Source organism: Xenopus tropicalis, chromosome 5 (assembly GCF_000004195.4).
Source record: "Xenopus tropicalis strain Nigerian chromosome 5, UCB_Xtro_10.0, whole genome shotgun sequence".
Taxonomy (NCBI): Eukaryota; Metazoa; Chordata; class Amphibia; order Anura; family Pipidae; genus Xenopus; species Xenopus tropicalis.
Window position 1 is genome coordinate 12,227,169 of NC_030681.2, and position 27,726 is coordinate 12,254,894.

The following is a 27,726-nucleotide window of genomic DNA, read 5'->3' on the forward strand; positions in this document are numbered from 1 at the left end:
TTGTGTGCACTGTTACGTCACTAGTTATTAAAGTTCTTCATTATTATCATGGCCGCTGACACCAGTTCTGTGATTTATGGATTTCCGGGTTACCCAGTCTTCAGGCTCCCACCTTCCTGGTACTCCACGGCGTCTCCTCAGGGAGATCGTGACATGCACACTCGCTACTGTAATTTACACACCAGTTACAAGCAGGGTCGGACTGGGCCACCCCCACGCCCTGGCTCTAGTGGGCCCCGACGGCCCAGACCCGACCCTTGCCAGCGCTTCCCCTGCCCGACCGCTCCTCCCCTGATGCGTTAAATTTACCCGCTCAAGGGAGGACGTTGGGTGGGGGGCCCTGCAAGGGGGGTTTAGGGGGCCCCTGTGGGGGAAGACACGGCAGCGGGGGCACCTGCAGTGCCCCTGAGGCGGGAGCACCGGTGGGCCTTTCAGCCCCTGTCGGACCCTGGTTACAAGGACAGGAGCTGACCACGCTTGCTGCTGGCATTTGGTATTACCCAGCCGCCGTCCCATAGCTGCCAAGAGCACCTTGGATTGTCGTCATCCATGTCTGATATTAATAAACAGGTCGTGTATGTGAGTGGGAATGGAGACATCCATGAGACAGAGGGTTCCCATATTATCATCAATAATGATGGTTATTTCTGTAGCTTGATCAGTTTTTTTTTTTTATTCTAAGCAAATTACTTGATTTAATTCTCAGCTAATTTATGGCTGCTCGAATCCTCCTTTGCCTTATGCCTCCACTATACCATCAATTTTACGATTTCCACTTAGAAACAGAGGAACCCAAATACAGCTGAAAATTACCCACTGCATTTTAATCACAGTCTGTGCGTAAATTAAGGATGTTGGCAACACCACATTTTATATTATATAGGAGGAGAAATGCACATACTATTGTCTGTGCTACCATTGGAGGACTCCTGTTTAATATTGATATTTATCAAGCTGGCCACAGAGATGAAGATAAAGCCATTTGACCGATTTGGCCAATGACTGGATCCATGGAAAAAGTATCTACACACTATACATGGAGGGCCAGGCTGGTCTTTAAAGGGAAACTCCACCCAAACATAAAAAGTAAACATAATTACAAGCAACTTTGCAGTATAAATCAGGTATGCAGCCTTTTCATGATTTTTAATGTAATAATATGGTTTTGGAATATTTCCCTAAGCCCCGCCCCCTGTTCTGCTGATCTTCCTGACTTCTTTGAGACATTTTAACAGTAGACTTTGCAACAGTGGTCGACTGTCCTGCAAATCCCACAATTCCCTGCACCAGTGATGTCAACAAGGAAAGAAACATCTCAGTGCAATGCATTGTGGGTTATGTAGTTCCTGCATGCTGTCTGTAAGCTGTGGAGAAGTTGTTACAATTTGTACCATCAGTGTTTTAGTCCCTTCTCCTCTGCCAGGATTTCAAATGATGGAAAAAGAGAAGAACATATTACAGTGATAGATATACCAGTATGGGATCCGTTATCCGGAAACCCATTATCCAGAAAGTTCCAAATTATGGAAAGGCCATCTCCCATAGACTTCATTATAAGAAAATAATTCAAATTTTTAAAAATGATTTCCTTTTTCTCTGTAATAATAAAACAGAACCTGTACTTGATCCCAACTAAGATATAATTACCCCTTATTGGGGGCAGAACAGCCCTATTGGGTTTATTTCATGGTTAAATGATTCCCTTTTCTCTGTAATAATAAAACAGTACCTGTACTTGATCCCAACTAAGATATAATTACCCCTTATTGGGGGCAGAACAGTCCTATTGGGTTTATTTCATGGTTAAATGATTCCCTTTTCTCTGTAATAATAAAACAGTACCTGTACTTGATCCCAACTAAGATATAATTACCCCTTATTGGGGGCAGAACAGTCCTATTGGGTTTATTTCATGGTTAAATGATTCCCTTTTCTCTGTAATAATTAAACAGTACCTGTACTTGATCCCAACTAAGATATAATTACCCCTTATTGGGGCAGAACAGCCCTATTGGGTTTATTTAATGTTTAAATGATTCCCTTTTCTCTGTAATAATAAAACAGTACCTGTACTTGATCCCAACTAAGATATAATTACCCCTTATTGGGGCAGAACAGCCCTATTGGGTTTATTTCATGGTTAAATGATTCCCTTTTCTCTGTAATAATAAAACAGTACCTGTACTTGATCCCATTTAAGATATAATTACCCCTTATTGGGGCAGAACAGCCCTATTGGGTTTATTTAATGGTTAAATGATTCCCTTTTCTCTGTAATAATAAAACAGTACCTGTACTTGATCCCAACTAAGATATAATTACCCCTTATTGGGGGTAGAACAGCCCTATTGGGTTTATTTAATGGTTAAATGATTCCCTTTTCTCTGTAATAATAAAACAGTACCTGTACTTGATCCCAACTAAGATATAATTACCCCTTATTGGGGGCAGAACAGCCCTATTGGGTTTATTTCATGGTTAAATGATTCCCTTTTCTCTGTAATAATAAAACAGTACCTGTACTTGATCCCAACTAAGATATAATTAATCCTTATTGGAGGCAAAACAGCCCTATTGGGTTTAAATGATGTTTAAATAATTTTTTAGTAGACTTAAGGTATGGAGATCCAAATTACGGAAAGAAGTGGGTCCCAAGCATTCTGGATAATAGGTCCCATATCTGTATTAATGTTTCTGTGTTTTTTATTGCTCTTTAACATATTTTGGGTCAGAACGGTCCTTAATAAGAGCATCTGTGTCGTTTCCAACATGTCTACACAAAATCTTATTGATCCTAAGTTAATTTAAGTAGGAAAAGTAGGTCATTTTGGTTTAGCTCTCACTGTATTTGTACCAGTATGGTTCAACAGCCTATATAACAGTTCTTATACTAGATAGTCCCAATATGTGATACTCTTATGTGATAAATGATTTGACTGACGTTCTCCTTCATAAAAGAATTTCCCACAGCCCTCTTGTTGCTACATTGACTTTCCGTTGCATTATGCTCGGGCTGTAATGGGGATGCTTACGGCCTGTTTCTTAAGGGTAAGAGGTTTAACTCAATACTAAATAAGTCCTTTTAATATAATTGACTAAGTTGGATCAGTCTCTAAGACGTTCTACAACGACATCATTAGGTCTACATGTACTGACCAGATCTGACCGTCTGGAAGTCTTTCATCTATAATATTTAAGGGAACAGAGAAACTGCTTTACCAAAGCTTTCTCCCCGCCTTAATACTTGCTAATAGAAATGGAAGCAGAGGGTCAGAAGAAGATTTGAAGATGTTATGATAGTATCAAAATACTTAGAAGAATGGAATTAGAACAGCTCTAAATCACTAAGAACTGATTGGCTTACCTTTTGTCCATCCATAATTGTGAAGTTCTCCATTTATACCAAGCCAGATAGAATGGGGATAAAGCGCATAGTTTATATAGAAGTTTATATAGCTCGTTATTTTATATATTACAAATGACCCCACCCCAACAAAAAAAGTGCTCAATAACCCATAACATTGGTTAAAGCTGTGGGCTATGGAACCCATAATAGACTATCCAACTGCTTCATACAGTTGGGCTCACTTTTTTGCACTTGGCCAGTAAATCATGGCAACCAGTGTTTTAATCCTTCTACCCATAGAGCTAAATACTTATTGGTTGCTATTGGTTAGTGCCCAATTGAAAATTTACCCAGTGTTAGCAAAAGCTCTAAAATGATATGAGGCATTATAGGCAGTAACATAAATTGGAACTGGTGTGGAGGGTTTGGGAATGGGGGTCATAATGGGACTGTGAGGACATGGGGGGGGTCCTTGGGTCTTACTTAGTCCCTTTTATCTGTAAGCCCCCCTAGAATTGCTATTTGAATAACACTGCATGCTTTTGCATCCATAGGAAGGCCCTGTTGGCAGTACCTATGTTCTCTTAAATCTTTTGTTAATAACATAACATAATAGCATAGGTTTGTTTTATGCAGTATCCCTGATAAATCTTGTATCTGATTTGTGATTTATGAATGGACTATAGTAGATTTACAAAAGGACACTAATGGACACTAACCGTCACTTTAAGAAGGAAGGTTGGGGAAAGGCTGTTGTTTCACAAGAAAGTATTCTGATAATGGTCAAACTTACCAATGGATTATAATGGATTCACTAAGGACACTAACGGACACTGACCGTCACTTTAAGAAGGAGGGTTGGGGAAAGGTTTTTTGTTCCACATGAAGGTTTGCCTTTTGATCTTATGATATACTGTTGGGGTGGCTCACAGACACCTGGAATCCGCAGCCGTATACTCCCGATTATTTGTGCTGAAACACAAACATTTTTTGTAAGCCCCCCCTGGGCTGCTGCTTCCTAGTTGCTCCACTGCTAATAGATGCAGTAATGAATAATGAATAGGATTCAGAAAGAGAATCTACTAGTTATATCCCACTGAATAAGTCCTGAATCAGTATGAGAATAAATAGCAAAGATTTTCAGTGGAATAAAAACAACAACATTTATTGGCTCAAATTAACAACAACATAAATTATATGAAAAGCATACTATACCAAACAATGACCAGGTGCATCCTAATCTCCTAACGCGTTTCGCACCATGTGGCGCTTCATCAGAGGAGGTGTGGTTTACTTGTGTCACTTCCCTTATATACCCTCAATTTATTAAATATACAGTGTGCAGGGCTACCTAAACACCCCATACTAAGCTAATAGCATATCAAATTTATAAGACATACATAGCCATGGGCTTTCAGGTCGCCCTGTATATAGCACATATTATATCATTATATTAGAAACACACCAATAAATTCGAAACACAAAAAACCTCAAAACATAAACAAAATTGTAATCACATAATTAATTAAATAAATAAATCAATAAATAAATAAATAAATAAATTATTTATTGATTTATTTATTTAATTAATTATGTGATTACAATTTTGTTTATGTTTTGAGGTTTTTTGTGTTTCGAATTTATTGGTGTGTTTCTAATATAATGATATAATATGTGCTATATACAGGGCGACCTGAAAGCCCATGGCTATGTATGTCTTATAAATTTGATATGCTATTAGCTTAGTATGGGGTGTTTAGGTAGCCCTGCACACTGTATATTTAATAAATTGAGGGTATATAAGGGAAGTGACACAAGTAAACCACACCTCCTCTGATGAAGCGCCACATGGTGCGAAACGCGTTAGGAGATTAGGATGCACCTGGTCATTGTTTGGTATAGTATGCTTTTCATATAATTTATGTTGTTGTTAATTTGAGCCAATAAATGTTGTTGTTTTTATTCCACTGAAAATCTTTGCTATTTATTCTAATAGATGCAGTACCATATGTCAACTTGCTTCAATAAAACCCCATACACACTAGTTTGTTGTGCCTTACTTCCTTGCACTTCATAAAGTGCCAATAACTAAGTGCCCTGCCCAAGTGAGACTGGCTTACCTAATAATGCCACATTGAATCACTGCTGCTCCTGTTTTTGTTTATTCCTGTCTCACCAATGCCAGAAACATAATATATTTCTATATTCTGAGCAGGGATGCACCAAATCCACAAACCCGAATCATTTGTGAAAGATTTGGCCGAATACCCAACCCAATCCAAAGCTTAAATTGCAGATGCAAACCAGGATATGAAAGATAAATATTTGTTGAAGTGGAAAAATGTTCAACTTTCTTATTTATTTGACAAAAATTAACTTGATTTTAGGGATTAGGTTCTGCCAAAGGCATCAGTTCGGCCGAATGCTGCTGAAAAGGACCCAGTCTTGGCCAAATCCCAAACCAAATCCTGGATTCGGTGCATCTCTAATGCTGAGCACACTGGGAGCTGAAGATGATGGTTTGCTGAAGGGTTTGGGGAGCTTATAAACCTCGGTCAATGTATTTGACAGGCATCATATAGTAAATATCAGATTGCTTTTTGTGTTCCGCTGTTACCGGGCACCATGTTCCCGGCCTCAGAGATCTGCCCAGCATCTATCTATTTTTGGGCTACTTACAATCTCTGCAAATATTCCAAATATTCCAAAACCATCCGCTCGACTATAGTTTTTTTTTTGCAGAAATGCTCTGCACCTCAAAGTTTAAATTAAAGACATAAAACTTTATAGCTACCAAGCTATTTACATAATAACGTGTTAATGGCGGAAACGTCTGCATGAAATATATATCGTCTAGATTGCATCTTTCACTCACGGCACGGACAGAATTCTCAAACGAGGTCATGTGTTTGGTCAGTGCTAAGTGAAGTGATGTAATATCTTGGCACGAGTCGGATCTCTGTTGCTATCGGGATTAGCAGAGGAAGATAAAATGGCTAATGCGACATTCTTATGCACTTTGTGCCATTGAGAGAGAGAGAGGAGAACTTTATTCTCTTTATTTTCCTGATTTAAAAAAACACGAGATAAAAGAGGAAATCTGATTATATAAAACATCGACTCGATTGGAAGCCAAAGCGAACAACAAGTTTATATTCTATATATCCTCTGAGAAGAGGTTTTTAGAGGATTTAGTAGCATGAATACTTATAATATCAGGATATGTGAAATAGAGATAGGTTTATTGAGGATTTATTTTGATTGTTGACTCTACAAGTGCCGCCGGGGTTGTATTTATATATAGGCACTCGAGGGTCTGTGCCTAGGGGGGCAGGTCTTTTGGAACGGCCCTCGAGTTCCTATATAATAGAGCTTCTTTATAAAAAAATAAAAGAATAAAAATCCCCCCCCCCCCATCCCAACTGGAAAGTTCTGCAGAAATCTGGTGCCGGAGTTGAGGGGCGGTTAGGGGGAAAGGTGATGCGGCGTGGCTTGTGGGATATCATTTGTATAAAAGTGACTTCACCCGTATGGAAGTGACATCACACGTGTGTATCATCAAGCTGCTAGGCTGACCCTCTTGTCCCTATATATATACCCCATCCCACAGTCCTGGGACCCTTGTTCGAGGAGACCATAACTAACCTTTGCACACTTCTTCGTAAAACTGGGGCATAAGCCCCCCACCCCAGGAAAGCATTCCTTTGTAGCAAAACAACTTAACCTGAGCTAAAACTGCTCCCACTTGCTCCACTTGCTCCCTTAGCTTAAACCTTAAACAAGGGCTGGCGGGATGTAGCTCGCTCCCTGCTGAACCCGAAAAAGCAGGTACTTCCTTTTCCTGTACTCCTTATATCGCCTTATCCCCCCCCCCTCCTGATCCAACCCCTCCTCTCTAGCTGCTTTTCCATTAGCCCCTCATTGCCCCCTGTATTTTTCCTGCCTACCCTTCCTCACACAGTCAGGGCCCTTCTTTTTAAATAAGTTTGAGCTTTCACAATCTAGGTGGCCTTGTTATGTCCGGTGCCTAGGGTGGCACCCAACCTTAATACGGCACTGAGTACAGCCATTTGGAGCTCCAACATACAGGTTCTCGCCCAACTAGCTATACACACACATATATATATATATATATATAGCTTCAGGTATTCAGTGTCCAATCACAATCAACATTCAATTTGCATGAGTTGGACCCACACAAATAAATATCAATTTTTTGTGTCAGGCATCAACCTTCTGCTATACTTTCTGGTCAAATAGGGATACACCCAACCCATAATTTCTGGATTTGCCTGAATACACACAACCCTATAGGCAGGACCAGCACACTTTAGACCAGTGGTCCCAAGCTTTTTTGCACCACGGACCGGTTTCAAGCAAGATAATGTTTCCAAGGACCGGGGTTGGGGGGGCCCAACTAGTTCATAGTATATAATTTAATTATTACATATATGATGTAAATGTAATTATTACAGTTTATATTATACACTTAATTATTATTATTACATTATAAAATATAATACAGCTCATCATAATGAAAAATCAGTGGGGGACCTGAGCTTGTTTCCCTGCAACTAGATGCGCCCAGCCCCCTGCTCTTCTTACTCCCACCTAAGTGGTGACATCCCCTGCCGTTTAGTATGTAGCTTTAAGTACTTTGGCCCTTGTCACGATCAGTAGAAAGCTTACAGGGCTCCACATTGCTGTTGTCATGGCTGTGTAACACATTGGGGAGTTGGGGTCAGAGGTAATTAGGACCAGAGGTGGCCCAGTTCAGCACAGCCCACGGCCCGGTGGTTGGAGACCCCTGCTTTAGACAAGCAAAAAATGTCCCTTCACTACCCCCTGTGTCCAGTGTCTCGGTCCCCAGCACGACCTTTATCAAAGGTACATGTATCATGGTGCATAGTCATTTTAACTCATTGTTTGTAGCCAAACGCTGACTGTGCAAATTTGAGTGTGGATAAATGGAAAAAGAAATCTTTATTTTATTCCATCTTTATCACTTTTTGAGAATAAAAAATGCCTCTATTTGAAAAAAAAAGGTATTTGAAGCGATGTCATCCGTGCCTGTTGTTAAAATGCGCCTCTTTTTCTGTAAAGGGATCTATATTCTGATGTGCTGGTAAAGTGTTACATCAAAGGTGCCGCTCAGATCTGAGCGCTCGGAGAGAAAGGAGAGGGGAAAGGGAGAGGCCCCAGATGACTTAAAGTTGTTCAGAGCATTTTATGAAAGCAGAAAATGGCCTTTCTCCCCTGACGCACGGTTCAAAAAATAACCCGCAGTGTGGAAGCGTCCCACCACGCGGAATACAAATGCGCCGACTGTCAATCTTTGTTCTCTCTTTTATTTTCTCCTGACACGTTTCTGGTTAACCCCTTAACTCATGCAAAGCAGTGAAGCCATGGATATGGGTCAGGTCTGCCTTGTAAAAATTAGATCATTTGTGTTGGCATTTAAGCTGCTACACGTGGGCCTTTACAATATGTAGTATAGTCTTTACTAGCTGTATACAATTGCTTTTATTCATATTTTTAGTCTAACCGCTAACTTGCAGTTATTTACATTTAAAGATTCTCTAGTATAAATCTAAAGCAACTGGACTTGTTAAGTAATCATTGAAGATGTTTCACTACTCATCCGAGCAGCTTCTTCAGTCAGTCAGTTGAACTGAAGAAGCTGCTCGGATGAGTAGTGAAACGTCTTCAATGATTACTCAACAAGTCCAGTGGCTTTAGATGTATTTACACCAGATATACTATGACCTGGATGAATGAAAATCTTCATGGTCATTTAAAAATTCTGCGTTCTACCACTAGGTGGAATCGGCACAAAAAACTCTCTACTAAAATATTTGAAAAATGGCATTGCTGCAAAACCTCCAGGCATTATTGAAACCAGCTTTCCCTTTATATAAACTGCCGTATCGTTGAGGAAATTGGCCTAACTAACTAAGGTCAGAATGTGACCCAAATGATTCCATGTCAAGGGGACAAAAAGCCACTTGGCATAGGGGTGGGGGGGTCCTAGCACGGCCATAGCTGGGAGTTTAAAAACTGTGAAAAAATAGCATTTTGGGGGACTGAGTTTACTTTTTAGTTTGTGAAAAATAGAACAACAATCTCCATCACATTTCAGAAAGAGAAAATGAAAACAATATAAATTAAGAGCAGCAGGATACCTGGGCCACTCTCTTCCATCATATGAACTACAATTTGGATTCTTAAGAATGCATAACAGGCCCCCAGTATTTCTGTTTCTCTATTATGACATACACTGCTAAAATTTGTGTTTAAAAATAGAAAAACACTTAATATAAATGGCACGAAGCTCATTATACACGGGGAGAGGACGAATGTAGCGGGAAAAAGCATGGCATTCCTTCACAGACATGATGATTTGCATATGCAAAATAAGTAAAAGTTCTGAATTTGCATTCTCCCTATCATAACTAGGTGGTGTATGAGACAAAAGGACAAATTGTTACATTACACATATCCTTTCTTCCTTCTTATATTGTCAAGAGCCTCCCTGTGTGGATATTCTTTCTGTATTTATGTAATATGCAATAGGTACAGGTACAGGATATTATAGGGAGAGGAAATTACAAATAAAGTTTCGGACCTGTGCTTATTTGTAATTTGTAATTTCTTCTACCCTTTTTGCTCTAGCTCTTGTGTCTCTCTAGGATTCTAGAGCCTAACAACAGCAGGATTTGTATTCTTAAAGAAATAGTATGCAATAATGCTTTCTGATGATATCATTAAAATGCAAAATAATCCTCCAATGAGAATCCTACACGATCTGTATAGATCTGCTTCCATGTTTTTGATTACCAAACAACTAGACAACAGTATTTGCTTCGCCTGATCTCTAATTACAATGTAAAATCATGAAGCCAAAATAAAACAAAAGTCTCCATATGTAAAATAACAGCAAGATGGCTGAAATAAGCAGAATTCTAATAAATGAATTATCCTGAATCTGTAACGTATCTATAGTCATCTTCTTTAATGAACTCAGTATATACTCGAGTATAAGCCTAATTTTTAGCACCCAAAATGTGCTGAAAAAGTCACCCTCGGCTTATACTCGAGTCGGGTGCCATGGGTCCCTCCATACTTTTTTTTTAAAATAAATATTTAAAAACCTATACCCCACTGATGCCTCATTTAATGTAATTGTATTGGTATTTATTTTGATTATTGAAACTTAGCAGTAGCTGCTGCATTTCCCACCCTAGGCTTATACTCGAGTCAATACGTTTTTCCAGTTTTCTTAGGTAAAATTAGGTACCTTGGCTTATATTTGGATCGGCTTATACTTGAGTATATACGGTATGGGGGCACGTATTTAGGTTGTTTGTTTCTCCCAAGATTTCCAAACTAGACTGGTGGAGAGCATTGATACTGTATAGGCTACTGATGTTTTTAGAAAACAGGAGCATTATTGCAGGTTTCTATCACCAATCTTTTCTATTCATGATAAATTGCTCTTGACCATTGCAGTTTTCTAACTAAAGCTCCTTACTTTGTTTGTATTCGGCTGTATTAGTCTGTATCAGATCCCTGACATGTTGCATTTGCAGACGGGGGACTTTTTTTTTTCACTCTCGTGCTGGTGTTAAGGCCTAACAGTCACACTAAGTACCAGTAACAAGTTGATAGATGTTGAAAGAAAGCCTCGGACTTGCCAGCGTGCCTGGAAGGTGTAATGTGTGTCTGGCAGCCTCGCTGGTTTTTGTGTTAAGGCTAACACAAGGATACACTTTAACCAGTTTTGAGTTGTTTAAACATCCAACAAATGAGGTATGTGTAAATAGGAAATCAGCAAGTCCCCAGCATGCCACGGGGCAATAGTGCAATAAAGAATATCTCTGCTTTCATTGGTAAGTGTTATAGAGATGCACAATGAAGTTGGCATTGTGCATCTTTGTGAAGATGTGTTAGTACAGGTATGGTACCCATTATCCAGAATGCTTGGGACCTGGGGTTTTCCGGATAAGGGATCTTTCCGTAATTCGAATCTCCTACCTAAAGTCTGCTAAAAACATTATTGCCTCCAATAAGGGGTAATTATATCTTAGTTGGGATCAATTACAGGTACTGTTTTATTATTACAGAGAAAAAGGGAATCATTTAACCATTAAATAAACCCAATAGGGCTGTTCTGCCCCCAATAAGGGGTAATTATATCTTAGTTGGGATCAATTACAGACACTGTTTAATTATTACAGAGAAAAGGGAATCATTTAACCATGAAATAAACCCAATAGGGCTGTTCTGCCCCCAATAAAGGGTAATTATATCTTAGTTGGGATCAAGTACAGGTACTGTTTTATTATTACAGAGAAAAGGGAATCATTTAACCATGAAATAAACCCAATAGGGCTGTTCTGCCCCCAATAAGGGGTAATTATATCTTAGTTGGGATCAAGTACAGGTACTGTTTTATTATTACAGAGAAAAGGGAATCATTTAACCATTAAATAAACCCAATAGGGCTGTTCTGCCCCAATAAGGGGTAATTATATCTTAGTTGGGATCAAGTACAGGTACTGTTTTATTATTACAGAGAAAAGGGAATCATTTAACCATGAAATAAACCCAATAGGGCTGTTCTGCCCCCAATAAGGGGTAATTATATCTTAGTTGGGATCAAGTACAGGTACTGTTTTATTATTACAGAGAAAAGGGAATCATTTAACCATGAAATAAACCCAATAGGGCTGTTCTGCCCCCAATAAGGGGTAATTATATCTTAGTTGGGATCAAGTACAGGTACTGTTTTATTATTACAGAGAAAAGGGAATCATTTAACCATGAAATAAACCCAATAGGGCTGTTCTGCCCCCAATAAGGGGTAATTAAATTTTAGTTGGGATAAAGGGATCCCATACCTGTATAGGTAAGAGAGACATAGAGAAATGTAAAAGAAAAGGGAGGGAAATGAAGAAAGAATAGTAGAAAGGGAAGTAGGAAGTGGACAATACAAAGGGAGAATGTTGGGAGGAACTTGGCATCTCCATTTTCCAATTTGAATTATTTTTGCAAATTCTCTACCAATATAGTGAGCAATAAATGTGAAGCGGAAAGCTGGCTTTCATAGCCATGGCACTGAGGTATTAACAGGCCAGCTTTCTTCTCGAGGTATGATTATTCAAATACTTAAGATAATGTAATACTGGAACCCAGACAGCTTCAAGCCGTATTTTCTTTACTCAAGTATCCAAGAAAGGTCATGTCAAGCCTGAAGTGATTAGAATTTGACAAAGTCCCCTCTTTAGATAATGCAGAGAGACACTTTTCACTCACACAAGTTTATTAGCAACAAGGGTTTGGCCGTATCGAGCAATTCGGATTCATTGATGTTGATTAAAACTAAAAGGGTAACTGACACCGAAGATCAGCTGTTAATGTACTAACTGTATTGGAGAGCCGCTATTTAGCAAAATGTTCTCTACATCTTTAGTCAGTCAACCGGTAATAGAGCTTAAGCCCCTTGTCTTAGGGGAAGATATGTATTGGGAGGACCCATGTATGGAGGTATTCTTATAGCATAGTCATGGAGAGATCCTTATATACAACTTCTCATGGATTAAATTCAATATTGCTACTGTAATACTATTGGAAAGAGAAGAAGATTAGGGATGTAGCGAACCTCAAAAAAAAAAAAAAGTTCGCGAACGCGTTCGCGAACTTACGCCAAAAAGCATGAATATTCGTGAACTTTGCGAACCCCATAGACTTCAATGGGAAGGCAAACTTTAAAACCTAGAAAAGCCATTTCTGGCCAGAAAACTGATTTTAAAGTTGTTTAGAGGGTGCCACGACCTGGACAGGGGCATGCAGGAGGGGGATCAAAGGCAAAAATTCTCTGAAAAATACTTTGTTGACACAGCGTTGCGTAAAAACGGGCAGACCTAGCGGAAATACGCAGCGTTTTTTGCTATTTCGCACTATTAGCACCATGGAAACGGGATTTGCTTATACCAGTACTAGGCTTAAAAACACCATGTGTGGCTTGTGCGGCGTTTTTAGGCCGAGAAAAAACGCAGAGAAAAAACTCAGCGGAAAAAAAACGCAGCAAACCCAAATTGCGAACATACGCAAAAAGTTCGCGAACTTCCAAACACCTGATGTTTGCGCGAATTAGGTCACCGGCGAACAGTTCGCTACATCTCTAAAGAAGATGGGAGGATTGAAAGAAAAGGAATGGGGCTTGGCAGAAAGGAAAGCAGAGGAATAAAAAAAGGTGAGAGAAATAACTCTGCCCCTTATATAAGGTTTCATGGTGTCTCCATTTTTCACCATATTATTGCATTTTAGGTACATTTCTTTGTGTATTTGTGTTTATTTTATGTACATAAAAATCACATTTTAGTAATACCAGTATTATTGCTCAAGATAATATTTCATATTATTTTTATATTCATGTTAGGTTTTGTATATGGAAAATATGTACCGTTTTTACTCGAGTATAAGCCGATCCGAATATAAGCCGAGGTACCTCATTTTACCTAAGAAAACTGGAAAAACTTATTGACTCGAGTATAAGCCTAGGGTGGGAAATGCAGCAGTTACTGCTAAGTTTAAATAAATACCAATAAAATTACATTAATTGAGGCATCAGTGGGGTATATGTTATTCAATATTTATTTCAAAGAAAAACAGTAAACTAACTCTGTAAGCTGTGAAGAGGGTCAACAAAAACAATATGAGTACTACCCCACGCTCATTGTACATTGGCAAACTGGCAGCAGACCCAGTCCCGGAGGGATGTAAGGGCAAATAAGTATTGCTAGTGGGAGCCTAGGCCAGGGCACTGGGGGGTCTGGTTGCAGGTGGCCTAATTTGCACACAAAGGAGAGAGGGTGCTAGTCTAGAGGGACCCATGGCACCCGACTCAAGTATAAGCCGAGGGTGACTTTTTTCAGCACAATTTGGGTGCTGAAAAACTAGGCTTATACTCGAGTATATACAGTATTTATTTAGTAATTAATAGATATCATATTATTTTGTTTTATTTTTACATTTTTAAATGTGTTATATTAATGTATTAATGTATTTTTTAATATGTACTTGATATAGTTTTAGTAAATGATTCATTAATATGTATTATGACTTAGGTATTTTTATTTTGTATATGGAAAATGTTCATTCATAATATTTATATTATTTCATTTTATCATAACTTATGTAGTCATGTTTTGTTCTGTATGTAGAAAAATATTTATCAACAATGTTATTTATGGATTATATTGAACAGTACATTGTTTAACCCTTTATACTGCGTTATTGATTGTAGAATGATAGGGAAGATGGAGAAAGGTGCAAAAAAAATTGAGGAAATCAGGGCTTCTAAATGTCATTTTTTTCATATTTTTGTTTCACTGAAAATAAAATATTCACTTTGGGGGTGGGGGTGAATGCTGGTTATAGCTGTAACTATAGCTTACTACACACAGGACCATTACATGTTGGATGAGGTACGTGGGTATGTATTAGTTAGTGAGTAGGCTCCATACTGATCCTTTCCCTTGTTGCATGTATCCCACTGTTCATTCATTTACACTCAATGGCCAATCAGTTGGCGGGACTGCTGAACAACCAGCTATTTCCCTACTGGTGTCTCAGTTGCCCATGGAGCTTCTTACCAGCCGTTAGGCATGAATGGTGGCACGTATGTGGCTGAACATGCATGTAATGGAAATGTTCCCCTCCAGGTTGGCCTCTCATTAGAGGATTATGTTACATAGAGCTCAGCATCTCCATCCGCTCCTGTGGTTCAGAGGAGGAAGGGTAACTCTGGCCTCTGGCAGAATTATCCCAATTCAAGTCTCAGTGGCACGTCTGTGTGACATTGGACAAATACCAGTCTTTGTCATGTTAATTCTTAACAGATAGTCCCTTTATTAAGATACAATTGCACCTTTGGTCTTTACTCTCCAGCAGCTATAGAGGAATAAGTGACCATAACCAGAGCGATAATGTGAGCCGGGGGTATCTATGGAAAGCAGTGGCTAGCAAGTCAGAACCTTTATATCCATGCTGGCAATCAGTTCATGATGATCTAGCTAACAGGCAGATAGCAAGTATAATAGGAATGTATTAGAACACTTGTGTCTTCATCTATTTTGGAGGAGCAGAAGAAAAAGTTTCATAACATAAATACGTGGTTAATTACAAATTACATTTTTTTAGCTCAGTTGCCCCAAGGTTTTAACTTGATAGCGTTCCCTAATTTGGAATTGTGGATCGAACACACAACACAATACAACAGGTTCCCTTCTACACACACTCTGCAATGCACAGATTGGTCATTGGAGACAGAAAATATCCAGTTACAACTGAGGTGGTCGTTCTGTTTTAATACAGTAGATAAACTATTGCAGGCAGGGGTTATTGGTCTGTTGTAATTCAAGGCACCCTTGGAGGGCCAACCTTTGGTCAGAACCATTTTAGCTGAAGGATACAGATATGGGAAAACTTTGGGATATCAGTTCTTTATCTAGGATAGCAAATGCGTTTTCACCCCATATCTCACTTTAACCTTCAGTATGGGCTTTTAGGTGTGTCTAGGAAAAGCGATAGGCAGTCCCACATTTTGGGAACCCACTGCCTTAAGGGTTTCACAGATATGCTATATATCTGTTGTGGCGGTATTGGGGTATATGTCTTCCTGCATCATTGTAGTTTCAGGAATAATACTCCTGTGCCAGGTATAATATAGAATATAGAGATAGATAGATAGATAGATAGATAGATAGATAGATAGATAGATAGATAGATAGATAGATAGATAGTAAGAGTAATGGTCTGCGCAATTCAGGATTTAATGGCATCAAAAATCACTTTTTTAGGAGGCTGACGTTTTGGGCTAAACAAAGGCCGAATAAAGTGATTTTTGATGCCAATAAGTCTTGATCTGTGCGGACACTTAATGATTGATAGATTATTCCCTCCTCGTACTGCACCCAGGCCACATGTGACGGGAATATACGTGGGTGCCGGCTGTGTTTGATTGTGTATACTTAGGGTATGGAGATCCCTCCAGGTCCAGTGCAGGTCCCATACCTTTATATATATATATACATATACACACACAAAACCTGAAGTTTCAAACACACCCCAAAAATAGCTATCCAGTCAGTATTACAAAAAAGTCAAAATATGAATGCACACCGGGGATTCTTTCCTATTAAAAATGTAACTTTTATTAAGCATCAATGAAAAGAAAACAGGCCGACGTTTTGGTCCACATCTAGGACCTTTCTCTAGGCTTTCCTCTAGGGCCTTTTGTTGAAAAAGTTCCTAGATGTTGTCCTTGATGTTTTCTTATATGGAAGCGGTCTTTCTTTGGCTTAGTGCTCTACATTACAGGAAGGTCCCTTCATCTAGAAACCCCTATAATACTAGCTCTCATAATACTAACTTTTAAAAGTAAAAGTAATCTTCCCATTTCTCAATCAGTTTTACATTTTAGAGTTACCTTTTTAGAATAGCTTGAATTTAAACATGTAATATTGTGTATAATATATATATGGCTATTTTGTTCCTGTTTATTTTCAGAATGCTGTTTGTGTTAGTCTGATCTCCAGTGTCCCTGTCCTTAATCTGTACAGGTTGACAGTTGCCAAGGCAGGGTCCCCACAGAAACAATGACTGATGGGGTTAATGTGCATCAGGCTGCGCGAGCGCCACATTAATCACAGGCACCCGGATGCGCCGCTGAAGTGGATTTAGGGTTTTTTTTGCCACTTGTCATTTGTTAATGGCTTTTCTTCCCTTCGCCATCAGGTGAACAGGTGCATAGATGCCGTATTCTCATTTTCTCATAGGCCGGAGCAGCCGGTAGCTGGAAGGAGGCTACTGGTTGAGCAGTTTATAACACACAGGGGGTCATTTATAAAGTTTGCGCACAACATATATTTTTCGCGAATGGTTGTTTTGCACACGTTATCCCCTAAACACTTATATTTTGCCCTGCTTTGCCTGTCTTTTCATCCGGGAAAATGTCACAGAAAATGCAACTTTTTCAAATTATCGCTCCGAAAACTCGAGGCAAAAGAAGGATCTTTCAGGAAAGAAAAGATCTGCCTTCACTTCTACGTGATCTAAGCAAGTTTTAGCAGGTGGATTGTTGGATGTGGATTTGTAGTTGTTTGGACTCAAAGTAAAGTTAAAAAAAGTTGCAACTTTTTTTTCCGTGACTTATAGTGCTAAAAATCCGACCCACACTGACCTATCTATCCACTCACATACAGACCCATACTGACCTATCTATCCACTCACATACAGACCCACACTGACCTATCTATCCACTCACATACAGACCCATACTGACCTATCTATCCACTCACATACAGACCCACACTGACCTATCCACTCACATACAGACCCACACTGACCTATCTATCCACTCACATACAGACCCACACTGACCTATCTATCCACTCACATACAGACCCATACTGACCTATCTATCCACTCACATACAGACCCACACTGACCTATCCACTCACATACAGACCCACACTGACCTATCTATCCACTCACATACAGACCCACACTGACCTATCTATCCACTCACATACAGACTCATACTGACCTATCTATCCACTCACATACAGACCCACACTGACCTATCTATCCACTCACATACAGACCCATACTGACCTATCTATCCACTCACATACAGACCCACACTGACCTATCCACTCACATACAGACCCACACTGACCTATCTATTCACTCACATACAGACCCATACTGACCTATCTATCCACTCACATACAGACCCACACTGACCTATCTATCCACTCACATACTGACCCACACTGACCTATCTATCCACTCACATACAGACCCACACTGACCTATCTATCCACTCACATACAGACCCACACTGACCTATCTATACACTCACATACAGACCCACACTGACCTATCTATCCACTCACATACAGACCCACACTGACCTATCTATCCACTCACATACAGACCCACACTGACCTATCTATCCACTCACATACAGACCCACACTGACCTATCTATCCACTCACATACAGACCCACACTGACCTATCTATCCACTCACATACAGACCCATACTGACCTATCTATCCACTCACATACAGACCCACACTGACCTATCCACTCACATACAGACCCACACTGACCTATCTATCTACTCACATACAGACCCACACTGACCTATCTATCCACTCACATACAGACCCACACTGACCTATCTATCCACTCACATACAGACTCATACTGACCTATCTATCCACTCACATACAGACCCACACTGACCTATCTATCCACTCACATACAGACCCACACTGACCTATCCACTCACATACAGACCCACACTGACCTATCTATCTACTCACATACAGACCCACACTGACCTATCTATCCACTCACATACAGACCCATACTGACCTATCTATCCACTCACATACAGACCCACACTGACCCATCTATCCACTCACATACAGACCCACACTGACCTATCTATACACTCACATACAGACCCATACTGACCTATCTATCCACTCACATACAGACCCATACTGACCTATCTATCCACTCACATACAGACCCATACTGACCTATCTATCCACTCACATACAGACCCACACTGACCTATCCACTCACATACAGACCCACACTGACCTATCTATCCACTCACATACAGACCCATACTGACCTATCTATCCACTCACATACAGACCCACACTGACCTATCTATCCACTCACATACAGACCCACACTGACCCATCTATCCACTCACACACAGACCCACACTGACCTATCTATACACTCACATACAGACCCATACTGACCTATCTATCCACTCACATACAGACCCATACTGACCTATCTATCCACTCACATACAGACCCATACTGACCTATCTATCCACTCACATACAGACCCACACTGACCTATCCACTCACATACAGACCCACACTGACCTATCTATCCACTCACATACAGACCCATACTGACCTATCTATCCACTCACATACAGACCCACACTGACCTATCTATCCACTCACATACAGACCCACACTGACCTATCTATCCACTCACATACAGACCCACACTGACCTATCTATCCACTCACATACAGACCCACACTGACCTATCTATCCACTCACATACAGACCCACACTGACCTATCTATCCACTCACATACAGACCCACACTGACCTATCTATCCACTCACATACAGACCCATACTGACCTATCTATCCACTCACATACAGACCCACACTGACCTATCCACTCACATACAGACCCACACTGACCTATCTATCCACTCACATACAGACCCACACTGACCTATCCACTCACATACAGACCCATACTGACCTATCTATCTACTCACATACAGACCCACACTGACCTATCTATCCACTCACATACAGACCCACACTGACCTATCCACTCACATACAGACCCACACTGACCTATCTATCTACTCACATACAGACCCATACTGACCTATCCACTCACATACAGACCCACACTGACCTATCCACTCACATACAGACCCATACTGACCTATCCACTCACATACAGACCCACACTGACCTATCCACTCACATACAGACCCACACTGACCTATCTATCCACTCACATACAGACCCATACTGACCTATCTATCCACTCACATACAGACCCACACTGACCTATCCACTCACATACAGACCCACACTGACCTATCTATCTACTCACATACAGACCCACACTGACCTATCTATCCACTCACATACAGACCCACACTGACCTATCTATCCACTCACATACAGACCCACACTGACCTATCTATCCACTCACATACAGACTCATACTGACCTATCTATCCACTCACATACAGACCCACACTGACCTATCTATACACTCACATACAGACCCACACTGACCTATCCACTCACATACACACCCACACTGACCTATCTATACACTCACATACAGACCCATACTGACCTATCTATCCACTCACATACAGACCCATACTGACCTATCCACTCACATACAGACCCACACTGACCTATCTATCCACTCACATACAGACCCATACTGACCTATCCACTCACATACAGACCCACACTGACCTATCTATCCACTCACATACAGACCCATACTGACCTATCCACTCACATACAGACCCATACTGACCTATCTATCCACTCACATACAGACCCACACTGACCTATCTATCCACTCACATACAGACCCATACTGACCTATCCACTCACATACAGACCCACACTGACCTATCTATCCACTCACATACAGACCCATACTGACCTATCCACTCACATACAGACCCATACTGACCTATCTATCCACTCACATACAGACCCACACTGACCTATCTATCCACTCACATACAGACCCACACTGACCTATCTATCCACTCACATACAGACCCACACTGACCTATCTATCCACTCACATACAGACTCATACTGACCTATCTATCCACTCACATACAGACCCACACTGACCTATCTATCCACTCACATACAGACCCACACTGACCTATCCACTCACATACAGACCCATACTGACCTATCTATCCACTCACATACAGACCCACACTGACCTATCTATCCACTCACATACAGACCCACACTGACCTATCTATCCACTCACATACAGACTCATACTGACCTATCTATCCACTCACATACAGACCCACACTGACCTATCCACTCACATACAGACCCATACTGACCTATCTATCCACTCACATACAGACCCACACTGACCTATCTATCCACTCACATACAGACCCACACTGACCTATCTATCCACTCACATACAGACCCACACTGACCTATCTATCCACTCACATACAGACCCACACTGACCTATCTATACACTCACATACAGACCCATACTGACCTATCTATCCACTCACATACAGACCCATACTGACCTATCTATCCACTCACATACAGACCCACACTGACCTATCCACTCACATACAGACCCACACTGACCTATCTATCCACTCACATACAGACCCATACTGACCTATCTATCTACTCACATACAGACCCATACTGACCTATCCACTCACATACAGACCCACACTGACCTATCCACTCACATACAGACCCACACTGACCTATCTATCCACTCACATACAGACCCATACTGACCTATCCACTCACATACAGACCCACACTGACCTATCTATCCACTCACATACAGACCCACACTGACCTATCCACTCACATACAGACCCATACTGACCTATCCACTCACATACAGACCCATACTTACCTATCTATACACTCGCATACATAAACCATATGTACCAACATCAATAGTAACTGTAGATTTTAGTATGACAATAGCCTTGGATATTATACTTGTTGAAGAATTGAACATCAAACATTCATATTCAAAGGGGGCCCAACACCATGTGATTTACCCCATTTCAGGTCCATCTACTCTTGTCTGACCAGTCAATTTTCATTAAATAGTATTTATCCATGCACTGAATGACACTGCTATGGGGTTTATTTGGGCCCTTGGGAATAGCTGCTGTTATTATTATTTATGCCCAAAGCAAGAAAGTATTATGGTTCTAAAAGTAGTGCCCGTTGGTGGGACTAGCCTATTTTCCTTAACTCTGCACATCGATATGTAATAAACGACAGTTCTGTCAAATGACTTTTCAGAATCTCTGAGATCTCGGCACGTGGCTTTGCCACTGACAAATGGGATCCGCGTCCATCTAGCCTAACCTTTTATTTGCTTAGAAGCGATTAGGGACAAGTTGCCTTCATGTGAAAGCAGATGACTTTTGGCTTCGGGAAAATCTTTGTTGACCTGCTACATGGTGTCTGCGAGGGCTGCCGGCTTTTTATATAAGTCTTCTATAGCAACTGCCCGAATCATTGTTTGGCTTCTCTTCCTAATAGGCATCCTGAGTTTATTCTGATAAGTGAAGCCAAGTTGACTCCGTTCAGGCTCAGCTGTTCTCAACAGTATAAAGATAACAGGGAAAAAAATGAACATCTTTAGGGTAAAAGAAGCCGCTTTCTCTCTCTACTGGCAGGCGAATGGTCCTTTTAATGGCTTTATTTGATATTTAAAGATTAGATAAAGAATGCTTTGGATATTGATGGTGTTGGTGTCTTTGAAAGGGGATCATAGATTATTAATAACGGGATCGGAAAAGAGACATTTAACTTAGTAACTCAAGAAAGCAATACTTTTGGTTTTTTTAACTACCATTAGAAAGGAGCAAAACATTTTTTTTTTAGACTTTTGCCCAGTATTTTTCCTCTAGAAAAGTATTTTATGTATATATAGAAATAGATAGTCTTTTTTTAAGGTCAGTAGAGGCTATCAACTTTCACATTTATTTTTTTTTTAGAAATAAACAGATACATATAATAAATATATATAATTATTTTATAAAATGTAACAATATTAATGATCTAATTGCTAATGACTTATTGAATAAACTCGTTTCCACAAATGTCTGCCATTTAGTAAAAAATAAATAGGAAGTGGGGGAAAAGTGGCAGAAAAGTCGTGAAAATTCAGAATTTTTCAGCTGAAACTGTGACTTTTTCGAATTGTCGCACAAAGAACAACATGAAAAAGCAGAAATCTCTAATGTTTCAAGGCAAAAGAAGGATCCCCCAGGGAAGGGACATTTGCCATTGACTTCTACATGATCTCGGCAAGTTTTAGCTGGTGAATTATTGGATTGGGACTTTTAGCCGCTTGGACACATAGTGAATCTCGGAAAAATTGCAACTTTTTTTTCTGTGATTTTTAGCACTAAAAATCTGAATGGGAAAAAACAAAAAGTCAGACAGTTAGTCCCCCCATAGAGTCTATGTTGTTTCAGAGCGCCAGGCAATCCAGTGTAGTGATCCCCAACCAGTGGCTCAGGGGCAACATGTTGCTCCCCAACCCCTTGGATGTTGCTCTCAGTGCCCCCAAACCAGGGAGTTATTTTTGAATTCCTGACTTGGGGGCAAGTTTTGGTTGAATAAAAACAAGATTTCCTACCAAATAAAGCCCCCTGTAAGCTGATAGTGTGCATAGAGGCCCCTAATAGCCAATCACAGCCCTTATTCTGGAGCATTCTGGATATTGGGTCCTATACCTGTATTTCATCTCAAAACTTTAATATATATTTTGGCAGTATAGGAAGAAGATACCATCACAATATCCAAGCATAGGTAGGTATTTCCCTATACTAAGGGCAATTTAGCAGGGATGCAGCAGAGATGCCATTATACTGTATATGCACCATGTCCCCAGTGCTCTATATGTAAGCTAAAAGGATCCTGTAGGACAGGGCTGGCCAGACTCGGCCCGGTCACGATCGACCGGACCGATGTGGAATGCGGAAGCGTGGCGTGCGTGCGTACATACGTACACATTCATAGGCAGGGGCGGGCCAAGCCGACCGGGCGCCCTAGGCAACCCGGTCGGCCAACTCCGCCCACCTCCCCGCCCCCCCGAAGCACAGGAGGAGGTGCAGGGGGGGGGCGGGGCAATTAGATCGGTCATTGCCTCCGCCGCTAATGACAAGCGGCGGAGGCAATGACAAAGTAGCACTAGGGGTAGGCAGGAGAGGCTCCTGCCTGGCGCCCCTCAATCGTTGCGCCCTAGGCAGCTGCCTCTTCTGCCTACCCCTAGTTCCGGCCCTGTTCACGAGGCACTTCCACATCCCCGGCTTGATCACGGTCCACCAGGAATCCTCTGGGGATCGACTGGTGGACTGCCGTCGACGTATTGGCCACCCCTGCTGTAGGGGGTGGGGCTTAGAATTGGGACAGCCTCCGGGCACCCTAAACAGAAATCTGGCGCTGTTCCTATGTACTCAGCATAATTCTTTAGGAAAGAGATCCCCCAAAGTCAGCTTATAGCTTGTATAAAGACACAAATTAATACTATGCCAGCACAGTTCTGCAGGGAAATTTGGTAGTATATGGCTATTCAAACTGGAACTATATTATTTTTACTTTTTTACAAAAAGTTGTACAATATTTAGGAATATTTACATCTCTCTACAAAAAAGAATGAATAAAACAAAATAAATCGGCGCTACGTTATTGATATATGTTTGGGTGCAGACGTGATTTAGTTTATGAGAGCCGTGTTTTCCGTAAACAAGTAGGAAACCGTGGCCAGTGAAAAAAATGTTTACAATCAATACTTGCGTTTATTGCTTTATAAAAGGCTGTAAACAAAAGACAATAAAACATTAATGTTGTTTGCAAGAGTTGAAAACTGATGAGCATAATGTCAATTTCAAGTCAGGGTCGGAATGTTTCGTTATTTGCAGCACTTGTAGAATTAGAATTTGTGCACACTGATTGTTATAGGACGAGGCCTCGATGCAACTGAATGTTTTTAGCAGTCGTTCCCTGCGCCGGTGGAGCTGACTCCAAGCAGGTCAGGTACGATCGTTTTTCAAATCTCGTCGGAAACGTTTTGAAAGGTTTCTAAAGGAAGTATTGATGTTCACCAGGTCTGTTGTAAGGGCCATTGATGGTTCCGGAGCTGCTAGGAGCGACCCTGCTGAATTGCTATCGATAACCTGGCTTATCTCCTCGGACATTTTTTATTAACACCACATGATCGTTAAGAGCTGGATTAAGAATAAAAAAAAAACTGCGTAGAGCAAGCAATTTATTTTCGGATGGGTTGTGTGGGGTTCTAAGGGGGTATAGAAATAAACTGAATTACAGAGGGCTTAAAGCTTTTCTACGAATTTGGCTGAGATGGTTCAGAACGTCCTACCATGTCATTCCAGTTAATTAGATTATTAGCACAAAGTGAATGCTGGGTTATGTCCAATGGTGCCCATCTAAATAAAGTTTACTTTATTTGTATTTTAATTAGGCTGCTAGCCCGAGTGAGCTGGGGGATTATTGGGGGGTAATTGTGCAATGTTGCTTGAAAGGGCATCACCAAAATAATGTTTCCCCCACTGGGGTTGCGGGCATTTTCTGAAGAATATGCTCCCATACTGGCATACTGGGGCACACCCATACAGGTAATAAAGTAGCGTCCCAGCTTGCTTAGGATCTGTATTCCTATACAGGTATAGGACCCATTATCCAGAATGCTTGGGACCAAGGGTATTCCGGATAAGGGGTCTTTCCATAATTTGGATCTCCACACCTTAAGTCTACTAAAAAATCAATTAAACATTAATTAAACTCAGTAGGAATGTTTTAGGCATCCAATAAGGATTATTTATATCTTAGTCAGCAGAACAATGGGAAGGGAGCAAGATAGCAGCTCCCAGTAGGTATCAGAATAGCACTCAATAGTAAGAAATCCAAGTCCGGCTTGGGACTCCTCCAGTTACATGGGAGTAGGAGAAACAATAGGTTAGCTGAAAGCAGTTCTAATGTGTAGCGCTGGCTGAAAGCTCAGACTCAGGCACAATTACAGCTACAAATACATTTGTTGGCTCGAGAATAAAATGTTAAATGGCAGAGGGAATTATTTGCTGTGTAACAGTGTCATTTAGAAATAAAAAGTACCCCATAAAAATCATGGCAGAATCCCTTTAAAGTATCCAACCATTTCTATTGTTGGACCCAGTTCTATTGGATGTTAATAGGAATTAGCAGGGAATGCCTTGGATGAGTAATTACTGCACTTCCAGGGAACAATCAAGATATGACAGCCATGAATATTCTTAATAAACAATCCGCATCTTATCCCAAAAATGGAAATGGTACTTAATTCTAAAAACAAAAATTTGGGTTCTCAGAACATCATTCCGAACTACTAGAATAAACTTTAGCATTATTTTTTTCTGATTTTTATCATAGGATAAAAATCCTAGTAGGTTAAACAATATCAAAAGAAATATAACGGCCAATGCAGGTTTGTTAATTTATCTTACCCTTTATTGAACAGATTCAAAAAATAAATCCAATGCCCCCGTCTCAGTAACTGATTAGAACATTAATATTTTGGAGGTGGAATGATCTGTGCAGCATTAAGAATAAGCTCCTTGTCCCCTCATATATTGTCCATTTTGTGTAGGGAAAACGCAGGAGTGAAATATATCTTAGCAGCCAATCAGAAACTCATATATCAGGGGCAGCCATCAGTATTGGCACACAAAAACATCAAAATGTAATTAAATCAATCAGTTCACAATTAATACCAGCATTTCCAATAGCTCTGGCATGTTCCACGTATTAATTTTGCATTTTCAATGCGGTGTAATTGATATTGATTTGCCCCTTGGTCCCTGCGAGCTATTTCTATGAGTTATGATTTGTGATTACAATCCCTGGCTTTTCTATGTGTGTTTAGGATGTATGGAATTAAAGAGTCGGTGCTAGCGAATCAATTCACGCTGATAGATTGCGGTGACATCACGTTATCTCTTCAAACCTCTGTTCTAATATCGGCGCAGTCTGAACCGCTGGGTAGTGGGAGAACAAACTGAATCTTGGGTTTAGAAATGGTGCCGAAATTTAGATTCAGATCCCTTGGCATAAGGGATATTTCCATAATTTGGATCTCCATACTTTGTCAACACAAAAAATCATTTAACCATGAAATAAACCCAATAGGGCTGTTCTGCCCCAATAAGGGGTAATTATATCTTAGTTGGGATCAAGTACAGGTACTGTTTTATTATTACAGAGAAAAGGGAATCATTTAACCATTAAATAAACCCAATAGGGCTGTTCTGCCCCCAATAAGGGGTAATTATATCTTAGTTGGGATCAAGTACAGGTACTGTTTTATTATTACAGAGAGAAAGGGAATCATTTAACCATGAAATAAACCCAATAGGGCTGTTCTGCCCCAATAAGGGGTAATTATATCTTAGTTGGGATCAAGTACAGGTACTGTTTTATTATTACAGAGAAAAGGGAATCATTTAACCATTAAATAAACCCAATAGGGCTGTTCTGCCCCAATAAGGGGTAATTATATCTTAGTTGGGATCAAGTACAGGTACTGTTTTATTATTACAGAGAAAAGGGAATCATTTAACCATGAAATAAACCCCAATAGGGCTGTTCTGCCCCAATAAGGGGTAATTATATCTTAGTTGGGATCAAGTACAGGTACTGTTTTATTATTACAGAGAAAAGGGAATCATTTAACCATTAAATAAACCCAATAGGGCTGTTCTGCCCCAATAAGGGGTAATTATATCTTAGTTGGGATCAAGTACAGGTACTGTTTTATTATTACAGAGAAAAGGGAATCATTTAACCATTAAATAAACCCAATAGGGCTGTTCTGCCCCCAATAAGGGGTAATTATATCTTAGTTGGGATCAAGTACAGGTACTGTTTTATTATTACAGAGAAAAGGGAATCATTTAACCATGAA